At 39.4% G+C, this 13,472-nt stretch overlaps 1 non-coding gene across 1 annotated transcript; it reads left to right on the top strand.

Moving 5' to 3' along the window:
* Positions 1–11,413: 11,413 nt before the first annotated feature.
* LOC138832748 (U6 spliceosomal RNA) lies at positions 11,414–11,520 on the top strand. Its single transcript, XR_011373677.1, has one exon. It is a non-coding gene; the product is annotated as a U6 spliceosomal RNA (small nuclear RNA).
* The last annotated feature ends 1,952 nt before the right edge of the window (positions 11,521–13,472 follow it).

The following is a 13,472-nucleotide window of genomic DNA, read 5'->3' as shown; positions in this document are numbered from 1 at the left end:
CCTTCGAATTAGTCCTGTTTATCTACAATATATGGATGTTCTCATGTTTACAAGTATTATGCAAGCAGGTGACTGGGAAATGTCTTACTCAGAGTCAAATGCTTCTCTCTCTCATTTCCTGTCCAGTGATATAAGCTTGTATTAGTCAGATTTTTCATCAATAGGAGAAATACATGAAACAGTTTCAAGGAGATATTTTATTTTTGCTCATGGTTTCAGAGGTTTCAGTCCATGATCAACTGGCTCTGTTGTTTTCTGGGCCATGGTAAGACAGCTCATAATGGCAGTGGAATATGTAGAGCAAAGTTGATCTCTGCATGATTGCCAGGAAGCAGAGAGGAATAACTGAGAAGGGCCTGGGACAAGATATAATAACCAAAGATACATCTCTAGTGACTCACTTTTTCCAATGAGGACCCATCTTTTACTGCTTCAATACCTTCTAATAGTCTATTCAAGTGTTTAGTTAATGAATAAAATCACCAAGTAAGTCAAAGCCCACATGCTGTCTCTGAAAAATCTCTCAGACACATCCACAAGTGTGCTTGACAAGATCTCTTAGGCAGCTCTCAAGCCAATCAAGTTAATGATCAAAGTTATCACAAAGTTCCTCCACACATATATTTTCCTACCACAATATATTCTTTATTGCCAGTGTAGACAACTTCAAAACTGTGAGCTAAATTAATCTTTCCTCTTTGGAAGTTAGCTGCCTTCTGTATATCATGGTAATAATACAAAGTTGATTTATCAATACACTGAGACACTTAGTGCATTCTAGTTGGGTGGCTCTTCTGGAGGGTCTGCTGGAGTCTGAAAGACTTGTGAGCACTTTCACAAGAGTTTCCTTTGTCCCAAGCAAATAACTCTTCCCAGATGGTCCCATTAACACATCATTTGCAGAAAGAGAATTAATCTGTGCTCCTAGAGGTGCTTTTTACTAATGTTTAGCTACTGGGAGCTCTGATCTTGCTGAAAAGAAAGAGGGATTTGGGATAATATGTTGTGAAGGTTGATTTGAGAATGAAATGGAGGCAATTGATTGAAGTTTGAGGCCAGGACATATAGCTTGAACTTCTGGCTGAACCTTTTCTAGTTATTTCTCAGGACAGCTGTGCTGAAGGACAGGTCCTTGATGGAGAGTCTGACTCAATCCACTTGAATGGTGACAGTGGGAAAGCAGAGGTCCTAACCTAATTGCATCTTTTCAGGCTCCATAATATATAGCCCTTCACTTCCTAAAAGTTCTTTGGTTTTCCTTGTAGCCATACCACTGCTTAGAGCAGTTTACCTATAGTCTCTTTCTTGTTGTTATAACTACCTGTAAAATCTGAATGGAGAAGTAGGAGGAGGGCACAAAAGAGTTCTGTTCCTTCCATTCATTATTTTATAGTTCATTATTATCCACTCCATGACCACAAATAATCTCTCTGGCTGTCAAAAAAAAAAAAAAAAAAAAAAAAAAACCTCTGCACACTTTTCCCACTCCTCATATCCAAGGAGCCTGAGTCACTTCAAGAAGTCCTGAGTACTTAGTAATACTCTACAAGTCTATGAAATAAAGTAAGCAGGCAAAATGTGAAATTTCTGCCCCCCAAACTGCTTTATGACAGCCTCTTTGGAAACATTCTTTAGGGAGTATGTCATTCACTAGGAAGCCCAATTCTGGATAATGCCATAAAAAGGCTTACCTTAGCTCAAATGCCAAATCCTTAATCAAATAGCAGTGTATAGCTAGAGCCTGCCAAGACTTGCTGGAGGAAAGCCATTGCAATTTCTCCCCACAGGGCTATCGAAAGATGGAATTCAATGTGTTCCACACAATATGAATGAATGAATAAGGCAGCACAGAAAGTTATATAGTGAATCTGCTAAAATACCTTAGATGATAACAAGGCTGTTCCTTCATATTAATATTTTATTGCAAAGGATACACTGCCAAATGGTTGGGCTTGCAGCGTGAATGAGCAAATGCTGTCATTCTAACTTCAAATGCTGCTGCTTTGAAGATAAGCCAAGGCACATGCTTTCTGAACCAGTCACACTCCAGGCAAAAATAGTGTTAAATAGACAATATTTATAGGCTAGAGAAGCTAGGAAAATGCCTATGATGACAGAGGAGGAAAAATGAAGAACATTTATACTTTCCATGAAAAGATTATCTCAAACTTAAAATGGAAATAAAACATAACAAAACTAAATTTCAAACTAGAATTTTTCAGATTTTTCTAAATGGAAAAGGCAAATGTTGCATCGATCTTCCATAATTCATTTTGTCAATAATTCTTTATTCATGAGGAAATGGCATAAATGGTTTATCCCTTGCCTAAGAAATATAAATTTTTCAATATGGCCCTTGGAATGTTGTCAGAGAAGCACAGTTGACTAAATGAAAAAAACACTTGATCTAAATTCCAAACTTCTGAGGCAAAACTACTAGGGTCTCACAAAAATTCTGAGGTGTCGGGTTCTTACGAATAAGAGTAAAGGCTGTGTGGAAGCTTGAAATTTATCGTCTCTATCCATCCACCACCTACCATTGATTCACCACTTATCCATTCATTCACCTATCATTTGCCCATCTACCATTTATCAATCTAGCCATCCAGCCAATCATTCATCCGACCATCATCTACCACAATGTACTACCTATTCATTCATCCACTACTATCCACTGCAATATTCACTTACTCATTAAGAGGGTGTTAATGGAAGGAATTGAATTGGTCTTAGACGTTTCTATAGGAAGTTTGATGTAATTCGTAGGGAAACAGGTCATTCATGAAAGTGTTAAACTTTCAGGGATCAGGACAAAGATTTTTCAACCCTACATGACTGCTTAGCGAATGGTTCTTGTATTAAATATTAAGTCAGAAGCTGCATCAAAGATGAATTTGAAAAGGCTCAAAATGTATAAGCTGCTTGAGCATCAAAGAGAAGGCTAAGTATGTGGCCACCATATGATCATTAAAAAGGCATGTTGCAGAGGAAATAAATACCAAAGAATTTTCCTCACACATCTGTCTTCAACCACTGCCTGAAAGATGGGGGGAGGAGGGTTCGGTGGGGGGGGGAGGATGGGATGGGAAGGGGAAACAAAGGAGGAGGCTACAATGCTTGATAACAAATATACTCATTATCTTGCCAATGTAATTGTAACCCCTCTGTACAGTATTTTCACAATTAAAAAAAATAAAAAAAGAAAGATGTAGAACTTGACAACCAATGAAAGGAACTTTTCCAGCTTAATGTGTCATACATATCATATGTATGTATGATAATATATATCCTATATGATCATATGTATAGATATATGATAAAATCCTCTGCTAAAAGATTTTTTTTATAAGAAATGGTACAAAGAAAGAAATAGTAACTGAATTCCAAAGTGTTTAGTAAAGTTAGTTATATAGTAAACAGGTAATTATTCATAAGATAATTAATTTGTGTTAATCAGAGTCAGTCTGAAAGTCCTTATTTCATTTAATAAGCATTTTTTTCATAGCAGGAACATTTTTTTCTGGTTGCATGGGTACCTCAGGCTTATTTACCAAGGCTGATGACTGGCTGATAGCCAGTGGCTTCAGTGCCCACCCTGGAACATGACAAGAAAGATCAGATTGGGTCAGACCAAAAGAAGCTCTTAACAAAGATGCTGGCCTGGATAACCCTCTCATCTACCCATAATCGCCATCCGTGAGAGCCTGCAAACCTAAAGTGCTAGTCTTAGCAAAGTTGGCTTGTCTCTAACATAGACAGTTTCACAATTGTTCCTGAGTTGGGGGGAGCTCTTCTCTAAGCACTTTCCCTCTGTTGAGACAAAAGGAGGAAAATATGCAGGAAGCTTACAGGCCTGACTTGGCAGGGTACATCACTGCTACCAATGCCCATTGGTGTCACTTGGTAACAAGACCTTACTTACTATACATGAGTGGCTGGACACCTACTCCATTGCATACCCACAAGGGAGAAGAGATACATACTAATCAATATAACAGATCTGGTTACAGTATGTAGCCTTTCTTGAGCACTAACCATAGTCCAAGTGCTATGCTTAGCTGGGAAGGTTTGATTATCATGTTTCACACAGAGTTAAGTGTCCATAGATTGCAGAGCTGAGGGTGAAACTGCAGCATGGTTGTACAATGCACCCATCATCACGGTGCCCTCTAACCGCATGGGATATGTAGTTATATATATATATTATGTATAATATACATACAGTCACTTCTCTCTCAAGGAGCTGAAAACACAGATGCAGGAACTGGAGGAGGCATTCAGTGGCCCCAGAGGTATAAGCACTTTACATGAGGTCTCCTCAAGTTATAGCAGTATGTTTTCTGAGACACAGTATGGGAAGAGCTACAAAAAAGAGAATCAAAGTCTCTTTAAAAGAGTCCAAGGACATGACATTTTGTACTTCTCATTGTTGCAACAGGTCCACCTGAATCCTTAAACGACTTGTTTGTCCCCATCTCCTCCACATGTTATACTGACATCAAATATAGTGAAAGCGGGGGTTACACTGTGGGGGAGGGACATACAAAGCAACAAAGAAATAATCTTATAAATGCGTTAGAAACACATGCATGAAAGAAACGAAAACATTAAAATACATATTTAAGGGTTCATTTTCCTAACATCACATTATCTGACCTTTTCCGCTTGACTCATACCTATACTAGATATTGCAAATAAGGGAAACCATGGGACCTATGCTTCTTTGGGCCTGGCTTACTTCACTTAATATAATTTTTTCCAAACCTTTCCATTTCCTAACAAATGGGGAAATGTCATTCTTTCTGATGGAGGCATAGAATTCCATTGGGTATATATACCAAAATGTCATGTCAAAACCAGCTTTACAATGTCGGTGTGGGGGGAGGGGGGTATAATTGGGTGGGGGGAGGGGGGAGGCGGGGAAGGGAGGTGAAGGGTAAACAAAGGAGGAGGCTGCAATGCTTGGTAAGAAATGTATGCATTATCCTGCCCATGTAATTGTAGCCCCTCTGTACAGTATGTTCTCAAATAAAATAAAATAAAATTAAAAAAAAAAAAAGAGTCCAAGGAATGCCACAGCACAGTCTTTGTTGACAATATCTTTGTCTGTAACCAGACAAATAGGGAATTTCCTCTTTATATCTCATGCTCATGTCATAGCATAAATTTTGGTTCCCTTTCCACTAAAGATTGAGAACAGATGGTCCCTTTCCAACTTACTACATATCATTTAAGATTCACTTTTACTAAGTTTCTCTCTTTTTCTTCTTTGGGTCAAGAAGACATCAGCTTAGCTTTAGCTTTCCACCGTGTTTCTAATATCAAGCTCTGAGGCTGACCTTGAAGTCCATGAGTAGTATTTCTAGAGGAGCTAGATTTGAACACAGAGAAAGCAACGCAGGTAAGACCCACTGGGTTCTAGGTTTGCTTCTCTCTCTCGTTGGTCAAGTGACAATTTCTGAATCTGAAATAGGATTTCTTATCTGAAATAGGAATGAAGAGTTTGGAAAGTAATATATAATTTTCTTGTATGCTTAAGTTTCCTTTGAATCCTAATGATTCTATTATTAATTTTGTATTTTTTATACTTGTGTTAGGGCCTTCAGGCATTTCCCAAAGCAAATATTGCTGTTAAAAGTTCTTAAGGGTCTCTAATGACCCTTTTTGCACTATCTGAACACTGTATTTATTTTCTTTTACTCTAATCAAGTAAGACTCATCTGGTTTAGCTCTCTGTAATTGATTGGTTGTGTGTGTGTGTGTGTGTGTGTGTGTGTGTGTGTGTGTGTGTGTGTGTGTGTGTGTGTGTGTGTGTGTGTTAGCTTAAGATCCTTTTTAGTTATATATTTTTCTTTTCTTTTCTTCTTTTTTTTTTGTTTTTTTTTGGTTGGTAATGGGGTCTGAACTCTGGGTCTGGGCACTGTCTTTCAGCTCTTCAGCTCAAGGCTAGCACTCTACCACTGGAGCCACAGCACCACTTCTGGCTTTTTCTCCTTATGTGGTGCTGAGGAATCAAACTCAGGGCCTCGTGCATGCAAGGCAAGCACTCTACCACTGAGCTACCCTTCTAGCCCTTTTTTAGTTATATTTTTTGGAAATAGTAACGGTCATATGAATCAAGTCACTTACTAAAGGCATAGATTGAGAAGTCTCATTCTTCCTTCCTATTGAGTTGTCTCCCCATGGTTTCCTCCTTGCACCTAACCACTTCCATTTAATTCATGAGTATTACCCCAGGCTTTTTCTATGTGCATGAGAATAAGTATCTTGTTGCCCTCCATTCTGATTATCCATCTTCACCTTTCCTTTTACATTTAAGTCCTTGACATTTCTTCATGTCTATGTCCTCATTGTTTTTACAGTTGCATAATATCCCATAATTTACTAAACCAGTGTCCTATAGGTGGATGCATGGGTTACTTATAAGGTTTCGTTACTGCAGAGTGAATGACTGAGTAAACATGTAAGTTGGTATTTGTGTCATTACTACTGTAGGACCCACTCCTAGAAGTATCTCGGCTAGGTCAAAGACTACACGCACTTAACCTTTCACTAAGTATGGCCAATTGCCCTCCCTAAGGCTGTAAACATTCTTATATCTCCACCCACATAGATAGAAGTGTCTAGTTTTCCATACCCTCCCCAGATTACATTGTCAACTCTTTGAATTTTTGCCAATCAGATAGGTAAGGAATCAGAAAGAAAACTCATGGCAGTAAGATTTTCCTCCCCATTAATAATGTTCATCACACTTTGAACATTTCCGAAGTAAATGGTGTTAAAATGTTAAATGTTAAAATGTTAAAATGGTGAAGTCTGTGAGAATCATCTTTGAGTGAGTATGTTCTGGGCCTAAGGAGCTTAACCCAATTGCATGAGGGAAAATTTGAACAACAGAATCCTGGGGTGCAGCTGGACCAAGAGAGCAGAGTCCCTGTATTCAGCTCATGGTCCCTCGTACTGAAGCTTTCTGAACTGTTTGTTCTTTTTCCTTTTTCTTTCTGACATCTGGAACAGCTTTCATATTCTTTTCTTTTCTACAGCCATTTGAGAGACAATTAGAGATACATTATTTTATTTTATGTTACTCTATCTCACTTCATTTTATTTTATAAATAAACACAAAAAAGTAATAAGCACTGTTTCCTGCTTGCAAATGGAGCTGCAGTAGGTCATCCATTACATGACATGCCTGGCCATTAACTGCTCCCCACTAGCACCTACAGGTTCTGATGATGTGCATAGTAAGACCCAGCATTCACACTCAGCTCACTCTGTTACACTTTGGCTCACCTCCAACATCATCAGCTTTGCTAGCAACAAACTTGTGGATTTTCAGCAAACAAGACATATTCTATATGCAAATAATTTATATTGATACCATGTGTATATCAATATTCCTGCAGCAGTTTCAAAGTCATCTTCCTCAGCTAGGAACTGTAGCTCAGGAATGTAGCAATGTAGTAAAACCTTGGCTGCAGCACAGAATGTGGCTGAGAGGCTGAGATTGTTTCCTGAATGCCCTGGATACTTTTAAGATTTGACCTAAATCTTGGTCCGTACTTCTTGCCTCAGAGCAAAAGCCACTTACTTTGTTCTCCTTCAAACAAAGTAAAGGAGTTAGCCTCAATCTTTAGGGCTCTCATAAAGGAGCAGGAGGTGAAGGAGGTACTACATCTTCTTCAGTAGGAAGGAACCATCCTTAGTCCTTAGGAACAGAGGTAACCATATTCTCCAGCCTTGTGCTTGCAGCTTTAATCCATTCCCTAGAGATATGTGAGAGAACATGAGCATTCAGAGAAGCTGAAGTGCCACAACTCCATGACAAGACTCTTTCCTGCTGCAGAGTTAATGGTGGGGACTTCATAACCATTCAGACCACAACCATACATAACCACTCCGTCCCTTCAGCTACCCAAATAGAAAATGTTGTTTGGGGGAAAGACCAGTGATAATCTGTCACGATTCCCAAAACACAGATGTTTCACATTCTTTTCCATTGTGTTAGTGACTCCCAAGATTTTGTTTCTGGACACTTCTATGACTTAGAAACAGGCAAACTATCACCCTTTCTGGTTGCAGATTTTAGTCCTGTGAACATAATGGTATTCTTGTTTCACATCTCTCATTCTCCCCAAGCAGAGATTGTCCTTCATGGGTAGCACTGAATTAAATGTTATGGAGAGACTTAGAAAACCAAAGTGCAGGGAAATTGTGCTGCAATTGCATAACCCAGAATTATATAATGCAGTCATGAGGCCTGCTAAGAACCACTACACTCAACATAGCTCCCATCTCTCCTCAGGACTCTTTCCCTTTGGATCAAATATTCTGATTAACGAAGATCACAGATTTCACTTGACGGTGCTGAAAATTAAGACATTTCTTTAATAACAGGGAATATAAACTGGGTACTGGTGGCTCACTCCTTTAATCCTAGCTACTCAGGAGGTTGAGGTCAGAGAATTGTGGTTCAAAGACAGCCCAAGCAGGAAAGTTTGTGAGACTCTTATCTTCAATTAACTAGCAAAAAGCTGAAACTGGACATGTGGCTCAAGCGTTAGCCTTGATTGAAAAAGCTAGAGGATAATGCCTACACTGCCCCTTGTTCAAGTCTAGTACAAGCACACAAGCACACTCATACACACACACACACACACACACACAAACATGTGCATGCACACAGAATATATGCAACTGGTTGGTATCTGGAAGCAATATCAGAAAAAGGAATATTTCTGAAATCAGCATTTTTGGAGCAATGGAGTATAATTTCTACCTTCCAAGGCCCCTAAAAGTGGTTATCAAAGCCCCCTGCCCCTGTGATTTGGTAGACTCTTATTTCTTAGACTCCTATTCTTCAGTTTTTGTTTGTTTATTTGGTTGAAAAAATCCCAGGGCTGGGAAGGTGGCTCAGTGGTAGAGTGCTTACCTTGCATGCATGAGGCCCTGGGTTCGATTCCTCAGCACCACATAAGCAAAAAGAAAAAAGCTGGAAGTGGCGCTGTGGCTCAAGTGGTAAAGCGCTAGCCTTGAGCTGAAGAGCTGAGGGACAGTGCCCAGGCCCAGAGTTCAGGCCCACACGACCGGACTCAAAAAGAAAAAAAAAGAAAGAAAAAAAATCCCAGACAACTAATTGTTCAACACACAAATCCAAAATAGTTAAATTCACTACATTTGATTTTACTTTTTATCTGGTTGTTTGGGTATCTATAACATGCAAATCAAACACTTGTCTGTTTTTCTTTTGGGAGTAGCTCAAAAAAAAGAGTATTTCTTTTTTTGACCTGTTTTTGACCCCTGTTCTCCCCTGGTGCTACTTACAAGATGGCAAACCCTTCATTCTGAGTAATTACTCAGTAGTGCCAGAGGCTGCCCTTTCCCACAGAGTCCTACCTCTTCCCTGTGATTATGAGAAACAAAAGCAAGAGGCCGTGCTCAGAAAAAAAAATTGGAAAACTAAAGTCCAAAGATGCAAAATTCTCTGAAGGTGCCAGATTCATTTCCCGCTTCCAACGTCTCCCTCTTGAGGGAGAGAACCCACCGATGCACTTTTCTGCCTCTCATTTCAACCTCATGAAGGTTCTCATTACAACTTTACCATGAAACCTCAGATTTCAAAACTAATCATTTCAGCATGAAAATGAAAAGATAGGAAAGCCTCAGTTAAGTGGAATAACTGGAGGAACAGATTTTTAATCCTGCTGACCACATTCCCTCTTCCCATTCAGGAGTGTGGAAGGGGCCTAAGAGACTGATCTGTCCTGGTCACCTTCCTCTCTTCTCTAAGTCTCCTTGGGGAGTCCTCCTTCTTTCTTCATCAGTCTTAATAGGAAAAACAGGGCTGTAGAAACTTCTTCAGGAAGCCAGCCAAGTCCCAGTTTCCTGGGATTTGGCCAAGGAATAAGCAGAGGGCACATGGCATTTCTAACATGGTTCCAAGTGATCTGGCTGCCAAACACATTAGCCCAGGATTTAAGTTAAAAGGAATTCATGCTAGTAGTGTACCAGTAGATTTTAAAGATGAATTGTCTTTCTAGAAAGACAAGATTAAACTTGTGAGGAGAAAAGTCTGTGCTTTTTAAAGGAGGAGACTCACTGGACTCAGCCCAGAAGAATGCAGTTGAAGTCTTGGGCAGAGGTTAAAGCCAGGCCTCCACAATACAATGAGCATGGAATTGAGTACTGGCCAAGTAGGTGTTATTTAGTCCAGAATGATCTTAAACCTTATTCTATACACCACAGGAGTACTTGTCCTCCTTTGCTTTTAGTCATTAGAAACCTCCTTTCTCAAGGGATCAATTAGTGGGAAAGAGGCAAATTTCAGACACAGGAACTACAGAAGGTAACTGAGTAGCTCTGTCTACCTGGCCCAGGTGTGGGCCAACCAGGAAAGTCTAAGGATATGTCAATTTGTACAAGTGCTGCAGCAGCAAGCAACAGTCTAGGGCTATACCTAAATGGCCAACAGACACTGGATGCTGCAGCACACCTATGCCTGAGATAAGCAGAGGCAGAGGGACTACCTGGCATTATCACAAAGGGACCTACAGCTGGCTCTCAACAGAGGGTGAGGGAACGAGCACTTTTTGTGAAACGTAGCTGGTGAATTTGGACTTATTTTATATCATTGCTATGAAAAGAGCAGAAGTTTTAGCAAGACAGAGAGACAGAGAGAAAGAAAGAGAAGAAAGGAAGAGGAGGTGGAGGGAGAAGAAACAGCAACAGCAAAGTCTAAATGTGTTATTCTTTTTAAAGTTTTCTTTTAATTTTATTGTCAAGATGTTGTACAGAGGGGTTACATTTATATAATTAAGGTAGTGAGTACATTTCTTTTTGAACTTGTTACCCCCTCTCATTTTTCTCCCTCTTTCCCTCCCCCATCCCCACTGTTTAATTTTTAAATTTTTATTAAAAGAATGATGCAGAGGGGTTACAGTTATACACGTCAGGTAATGAGTACATGTCTTTCTGTTTTTGTTTTTTTTTAATTTTTTAAATTAATTTTTATTGTAAAGATACTGTACAGAGGGGTGACAGTTACATGAGTAAGCTAATGAGTACATTTCCTATCAAGCTTTGTTATACCCTCCTTTGTTTTCCCCTACCATCCCTTCCCTCCCCACCTCCCCAACTCCCCCCACCCCGACGCCACAAAGTTGTAAAGTTTGTTTTTAACATAGTGTCTTGTATATCTCCTTGTAACAATGGGTCAACCTGTTTCCTTATTTCAGCATTTTGTTATTTCCTTTCCCCTCTCCAAATTAGAAAAATGTATATACAAGATGCAGGGCACCAGAATCAAATACAGTGAAAACAAGGGTTATACCATGGGGGAAGAACATACAAAAGAAAGAAAAAATCACATGGTACATTATAAGTACATTATAAACAACAGCAAGAAAGATAAAACGTACTTGCTTTGGCAGCACATATACTAAAATTGGAATGATATAGAGAAGATTAGCATGGCCCCTACTCAAGGATGACACACAAATTCGTGAAGCATTCCATATTTTTTAGACACATGAAGAAATGCTCAACCTCCCTAGCCATAAAAGAAATGCAAATCAAAACAACATTGAGATACCACCTCACCCCAGTTAGAATGGCTATAATCAAGAACTCTAATAACAGATGCTGGAGGAGATGTGGACAGAAGGGAACCTTACTGCATTGTTGGTGGGAGTGTAAACCTGTTCAACCACTTTGGAAAGTAGTATGGAAGTTTCTCAAAAGACTCCACATAGAGTTCCCCTATGACACAGCAATTCCACTTTTGGGCATTTACCCAAATGATCACAAACAAGACCATACTAAAGCTACCAGCACAACTATGTTTATTGCAGCATTATTTACCATAGTTAAGATATGGAACCAACCCAGATGTTCCTCAGTAGATGAATGGATCAAGAAAATATGATATATCTACACGATGGAATTCTATGCCTCCATCAGAAAGAATTACATTGCTCCATTTGTTAGGAAATGGAAAGACTTGGAAAAAATTATATTAAGTAAAGTAAGCCAGGCCCAAAGAAATATAGGTCCCATGGTTTCCCTTATTTGCAATAACTAGTATATGTCTGAGACAAACAGAAACTGTCAGACAAGTTGATGTTACGCAAAATGAACCCCAAGATAAGGATTCAAATGTTTTTTTTCTTTCTTGCGATTGTTTCCAACATATTTATAAGATGATTTCTTTGTTGCTTTGTATGTACCTCCCCCAGGGTTTAAGCCTTGTTTTCACTGTATTTGATGCTGATATAATTTGTGGAGGGGAAGGGAGAAAACAAACTGTTTAAACAGGGATACAGGTGGACCCATTACAACAATGAGATGTATAAGTTGTTATGTCGAAAAACGAACTTTACAACTTTGGCAGGGTGGGGGGTGCGGGGGGGTGGGTAGGAGGATGTGGGGGTGGGGGATGGAGAGGGAAAGGGATGGTATGGGGAAACAAAGGAGGAGGCAACAATGCCTCACTATCTTGCCCACGTAATTGTAACCCCTCTGTATGGTATTTTCACAATGATAATAATAATAATAATAATAAAAATAATAAACCTCTTGTGTCCCTATCTTGGGGTTCATTCACCTAGCAACATCTTATATGGTCATATGAACATAGCTTTTGACCTTTACTTGTCCTAGACATATACTAGTTATTGCACAAGTACATTTCTTTTTGGACAATATCACCTCTTCCCCTGCTTTCTCCCAGCACATGTGCTATTCTTGAAGGGGCTATAATATATAGTTAAAAATAGCTGGTGTTCTACCATTTGAACCATACCTGCATTTACAGCTTTTCCTGGTTACAAGAGTCTCATGAACTTTTCTGCCTAGGCTGGCTTAGAACCATAATTCTAATATCTCAGCTTCCTGAGTAGCCAGAATTGCAGGTATGAACTGCTAGTGCCCAGCCACTGTATTATTTTAATACACAAATATATCATGAATGATTGGCAAGGTAATTAACATGTCTATCACCTCATACCTTCTTCCTGTTTTTCTTTCTAGAGGCCCTGGCCGGCAACATTTTAATCTCTACTTTTTTTTTTTTGTCGGTTGTGGGGCCTGAACTCTGGGCCTGTGCGCTGTCCCTGAGCTCTTCAGCTCAATGCTAGCCCTCTACCACTTGAACCACAGTGCCTTCTGACTTTTTCTGCTTATGTGGTGCTGAGGAATTGAACCCAGGGCCTCATGCATGCGAGGCAAGCACTCTACCACTGAGCCACCTTCCCCTAATCTCTACTTCTATGAGTTTGACCTTATTATATTCCACAACTGAATGAGACCGTGTGGAACTTGTCTTTTGTGTCTGGCTTATTTCATGAATTGTAATGTTTTCTAGGTTCATCAGTGTCAGTAGAAATGATGGAGTTCCCTTTTGATTAGGTTTGAATAGTATTTTACTGTGCATATGTACATCATTATACATGTATCTACTGATAGACACTTTAGGA

Source organism: Dipodomys merriami, unplaced genomic scaffold (genome assembly GCF_024711535.1).
Source record: "Dipodomys merriami isolate MVZ:Mamm:240054 unplaced genomic scaffold, mDipMer1.0.p SCAF_2, whole genome shotgun sequence".
Taxonomy (NCBI): domain Eukaryota; kingdom Metazoa; phylum Chordata; class Mammalia; order Rodentia; family Heteromyidae; genus Dipodomys; species Dipodomys merriami.
Note: the sequence above shows the minus strand (reverse complement) of the source record. Positions and strands in the feature narration are given on the sequence as shown.